We start from the raw sequence: 6,322 nt of genomic DNA on the forward strand, positions 1-6,322 counted from the left end.
TCGTCCAGCCATGCAAAAAATGCTTGAAGATGTGCTACACACAGAAACATAGAAACACAGCCATCAATATGTAGGAAGGTAAAGGAAGAAAACCTACCAGTAAAAAAAAAAAAAAACAGAAAGCTCAAAGCATATACTAGAAAATATCTTCGGGAAAATGGCAGGGCAAAGTTACTAGTTCTCAATAGTCACATTGAATGTTAGTGGCCTCACCTTTCCAGTTAAAAGACACAGACTGGCTGAATGGATTAAGGAACAAAACCCATCTATTTGTTGCCTACAAGAAACACATCTTTCCAACAAAGATGCATGCAGACTGAAAGTGAAAGGTTGGAAAAAGATACTCCATGCCAACAGAAACCAAAAAAAGTAGGTGTAGCCATATTAATATCAGCCAAAATAAACTTTAACACAAAAACTGTTAAGAGAGACAAAGAGGGGCACTATATAATGATTAAGGGTTCAATTCAATAAGAAGATGTAACTATTATAAATGTATATGCACCTAATTACAGGGCACCGGTTTATTGAAAAGAGATGTTAAGGGACTTAAAGGGAGACTTAGACTCCAATACAATAGTATTGGGGGGACTTCAATACTCCACTCTCAGAAATAGAGAGATCAATCAGACAGAAGATCAACCAGGAAACAGCAGATTTAATCGACACTGTTGCCCAAATGGATCTAACAGATATCTACAGAACTTTCAATCCGACATCTAAACAATTACATTCTTCTCAGCAGTGCATGGAACCTTCTCTAGGATTGACCACATACTAGGCCATAAAGCAAGTCTCAGCAAATTCAAAAGAATTAGAATCATACCATGCAGCTTCTCAGACCACAGCAGAATGAAGATCGAAATTAACAACTCAGGAAATCCTAGAGCATATGCAAACACATGGAGATTAAACAACATGCTCCTGAATGAACACAAGGTTGTAGAAGAAATCAAGGGAGAAATCAAAAATTTTCTTGAAGTAAATGAGAATAATAACACAACATATCAAAACTTATGGGATATGGCAAAAGCAGTGTTGAGAGGAAAGTTTATAGCAATAGGTGCCTACATCAAGAAATGGGAAAGGCACCAAATACATGAGCTTTCAATGCATCTCAAGGATTTTTCCTTGAGATTTCTAGAAAAACTGCAGCAAACCAGACCCAAATCTAGTAGGAGAAGAGAAATAATTAAAATCAGAGAAGAAATCAACAGGATTGAATTCAAAAAAAAATCAAAAAAAATCTGTCAAATGAAGAGCTGTTTTTTTGAAAAAATGAATAAAATTGACACCCCATTAGCCCAACTACTAAAAAAGAAAAGACCCAAATCAACAAAATCAGAGATGAAAAAGGAAATGTAACAACAGACACCACAGAAATAAAAAGAATCATCAGAAATTACTACAAAGAGTTCTATGCCAGCAAACAGGGAAATCTAACAGAAATGGATAGAATCCTGGACACATGCAACCTACCTAAATTGAACCAGGAAGACATAGAAATCTTAAATAGACCCATAACTGAAACAGAAATTGAAACAGTAGTAAAGGCCCTCCCAACAAAGAAAAGCCCAGGACTGGATGAATTCATTCTACCAGACATTTAAAGAACTACTCCAATTCTTCTCAAAATATTCAGAACAATTGAAAAAGAGAGAATCCTCCTGAATTCTTTCTATGAAGCCAGCATCACCTTAATACCTAAGCCAGAAAAAGATGCAGCACTGAAAGAGAATTACAGACCAATATCCCTGATGAACATAGATGCAAAAATCCTCAATAAAATTCTTGCCAATAGAATACAACAACACATCAGAAAGATCATCCACCCAGACCAAGTGGGATTTATCCCTGGTATGCAGGGATGGTTCAATGTTCTCAAATCAATCAATGTGATACACCACATTAACAAACTGCAGAAGAAAAACCATATGATTATCTCAATAGATGCAAAGAAAGCACTTGATAAAATACAACACACTTTTGTGATGAAAATTTGAGCAAATTGAGTATAGAAGGAACATTCCTCAATATAATCAAAGCAATCTATGAAAAACCCACGTCCAGCATCCTATTGAATGGGGAAAAGTTGGAAGCATTTCCTCTGAGATCTGGTACCAGACAGGGATGCCCACTCTCACCACTGCTATTCAATATAGTTCTGGAAGTTTTAGCCAGAGCCATTAGGCAAGAAAAAGAAATTAAAGGGATACAAATTGTGAAGGAAGAAGTCAAACTATCCTTCTTTGCAGACGATATGATTCTTTATTTAGGGGATCCAAAGAACTCTACTAAGAGACTATTGGAAGTCATAGAAGAGTTTGCAAAGTAGCAGGATATAAAATCAATGCACAAAAATCAACAGCCTTTGTATACACAGCCAATGCCATGACTGAATTAAGAACTAAGATCAGTCCCATTCAAAACAGACACAAAAACAATCAAATACCTTGTTGAATAAACTTAACCAAGAATGTTAAAGATCTCTACAATGAGAATTACAAAACCTTAAAGAAAGAAATAGAAGAGGATACCAAAAATGGAAAAATCTTCCAAGCTCATGGATTGGAAGAATCAATATCAACAAAATGACCATTCTACCAAAAGCAATTTATAGATTCAATGCGATACCATTCAAAGTACCAAAGACATTCCTCTCAGATCTGGAAAAAATGATTCTGAAATTCATATGGAGACACAGGAGACCTCGAATAGGTAAAGCAATCTTGTACAACAAAAACAAAGCTGAAGGCAACACAATACCAGATGTCAGGACATACTACAGGGCAGTTGTAATCTTACAGCATTGTACTGGTACAGAAACAGATGGATAGACCAATGGAACAGAATAGAAACACCAGAAATCAGCCCAAACATCTACAGCCAACTTATATTTGATCAAGAATCTAAAACCAATCCCTGGAGCAAGGACAGTCTATTCAATAATGGGTGCTGGGAAAACTGGATTTCCATGTGCAGAAGCATGAAGCAAGACCCCTACATTACACCTTACACAAAAATCCACTCAACATGGATTAAAGATCTAAATCACGACCCAAAACCATCAAATTATTAGAGAACATTGGGGAAATCCTGCAAGATATTGGCACTGGCAAAGATTTCTTGGAAAAGAACCCACAGGCACAGGCAGTCAAAGCCAAAATTAACAATTGGGATTGCATCAAATTGAGAAGTTTCTGTACTGCAAAAGAAACAGTCAGGAAAGTGAAGAGGCAACAGACAGAATGGGAAAAAATATTTGCAAACTATGCTGCAGATAAAGGATTAATAACCAGAATCTACAAATAGATCAAGAAACTCCACAACATCAAAACAAACAACCCATTTAAGAGATGGACCAAGGACCTCAATAGACATTTTTCAAAAGAGGAAATACAAATTGCCAACAGGCACATAAAAAAATGTTCAGGATCACTAGCAATCAGGGAAATGCAAATCAAAACCACAATGAGGTTTCACCTCACCCCGGTTAGAATGGCTCACATACAGAAATCTACCAACAACAGATGCTGGTGAGGATGTGGGGAAAAAGGGACACTAACCCACTGTTGGTGGAAATGCAAACTGGTTAAGCCACTATGGAAGTCAGTCTGGAGATTCCTCAGAAACCTGAATATAACCCTACCATTCAACCCAGCCATTCCACTCCCTGGAATTCACCCAAAGGAACTTAAATTGGAAAACAAAAAAGCTGTCTGCACCTTAGTGTTTATTGTAGCTCAATTCACAATAGCTAAGACCTGGAATCAACCTAAATGCCCATCAACAGTAGACTGGATAAAGCAATTATGGGACATGTACTCTGTAGAATACTATGCAGCAGTCAAAAATAATGAAATTCAGTCATTTGCAACAAAACGGTGGAAACTGGAAAACATCATGCTGAGTGAAATAAGCCAGTCCCAAAGGGACAAATATATGTTCTCCCTGATCGGTGAAAACTAACTGAGCACCAAAAAGGAAACCTGTTGAAGTGAAATGGACACTATGAGAAACAGTGACTTGATCAGCCCTTGTCCTGACTGTTGATGAATAACTTAACACTTTATCCACTTTATTATCTTTTTGTTCTACTAAATACTATTGGTTGAACTCTGTAATTAATACACAATTATTCTTAAGTGTTGAGATTTAACTGAAAACTGATCCCTGTTAAATATAAGAGTGGGAATAAGAGAGGGAAGAGATGTGCAATTCGGGACATGCTCAATCGGACTTGCCCCAAATAGTAGAGTTACAACTTGCCAGGGGATTCCAATTCAATCCCATCAAGGTGGCATGTACCAATGCCATCTAACCAGTCCAGTGAACAATTTCTGTTCTCAATTGATCATAATGATAGGACTAAGAGTCAAAGGATTACATAAACAAGACTAGCATCTACAAATACTAACTGATAGATTAAAAAGGGGAGAGAACGATCCAACATGGGAAGTGAGATACACAGCAGACCCATAGAATGGCAGATGCCTTAAACAGCACTCTGGCCTCAAAATCAGCCATTAAGGCATTCGGATCTGGCTGAAGAGCCCATAAGAGTTTTTCATGCATGGAAAGCCAAGACACTCTGGGAAAGAAAAAAAAAAAAAAAGACCTATATGAAATATCTCTGCTAGTGAGATCCCATGGAAAGAACAGGTCATCAAAGAAGGAGGTACCTTTCTCTGAAGAGAAGAGAGAATTTCCACTTTGACTATGACCTTGTATTAATAAGACCATAGAGAACTCAAAAGGCCTCCATAGCCTTGGCAACTCATGACAAGAGCCTAGGGTGATTACTGACGCCATAAACAAGGGTGTCAATTTGTTAAGTCAACAACAGGAGTCACTGTGCACTTACTCCTCATGTAGGATCTCTGTCCTTAATGTGTTTTACATTGTGATTTAATGCTATAACCAGTACTCAAACAGTATTTTTCACTTTATGTTTCTGTGTGGGTGCAAACTTTGAAAGCTTTACTTAATATATGCTGAATTGATCTTCTGTATATAAAAATAATTGAAAATGAATTTTGTTGTGAATGGAAGGGACAGGGAGTGGGAGAGAGGAGGGTTGCGGGTTGGAGGGACGTTATGGGCAGTAAGCCATTGTAATCCATTAGCTGTACTTTGAAAATTTATATTCACTAAATAAAAGTTAAAAAAATCATTTTCAGTGAATTCTTCATTAGAGTATAAAATAGGTACTGTTTTGTGTGTTCACTTTGTAACCTGTAACTTTACTGAATTGAATCAGTAGTTCTAATAGCTTTTTCATGAAATGTTTAGGTTTTTCTATGTACAACAGCAAACATAGATATTTTGACTTCTTCCTTTCCAATTTTGATGCTCTTTATGTTTTTCCTCCCTAATTGATTTATACATTCTAATTAAAGACAGAATTTTTATGTTTTTTAACTAAGATAATTTTAGCCCAATATCTTTAAAAATCCAATCATTTTGAGAAAACCCAGAGGAGCAGACATTCTCTAATTTACCATCAAACTTACCTGCCTCTGAACCACTATAAACATGACTTTTCTTAACCTAGAAAAATAAATAGTGGATGATTCTGACCATAAATAATCTTGTATGCATTTACTGCCCCATCACATCTTATTCCTATCTCAGATACATAAACTAAACCCTTGATTTTCTGCTGAATGTCATGTTCTCTCTTGGGACCAATGAGAAGTTTTTGGGCTGTATATCATAGCCTTTATCCCAAGTCAAAAATAATTAAAATTAGCCATTTCACAGTTCAATATCAGAAACTAAAAATTCCAAGTACTTTAAAAGTACTATAGAGTAACATCGCTTCTTCCCTAATTCCTAATTAATTGATGTAAGCCTATTGGCCCTTCTCCTTGGATTGCTTGGATTTCTTGAGAAGGGTGGTACCTACTGCCACCTAGAGAGGAATTCGTACACGCACATCAGTCATGAAAGTGGTGTTCCCACAGCATTAACTCAGATAACAAGATTGTTGCTCTTTTTGATTTAATATCATTATGTTGGTTCCTTTCCCCCTGCATCTTGTTTTCTTCCTACTAACTTATCTCCGTTTGCTAAAGAAATCTTCAGTCTCAGAATGCAGGTAGTGAAGAACTTTTATTGATGGGGCCAGTGTTGTGGAGTAGCAGGAGAAGCCTCCGCCTACAATGCTGGCACCCCTATGGCAGCTGGCACATGTTCCGGTTGCTTCCTTTCCAATTCCTCTCCCTGCTAAGGCCTGAGAAAAGCAAGAGAAGATGGCCCAACAGCTCGTACCCCTGCCACCCACATGGGAGACCCGGATGAAGCTTCTGGCTTCAGAGTG

Source organism: Oryctolagus cuniculus, chromosome 10 (assembly GCF_964237555.1).
Source record: "Oryctolagus cuniculus chromosome 10, mOryCun1.1, whole genome shotgun sequence".
Taxonomy (NCBI): Eukaryota; Metazoa; Chordata; class Mammalia; order Lagomorpha; family Leporidae; genus Oryctolagus; species Oryctolagus cuniculus.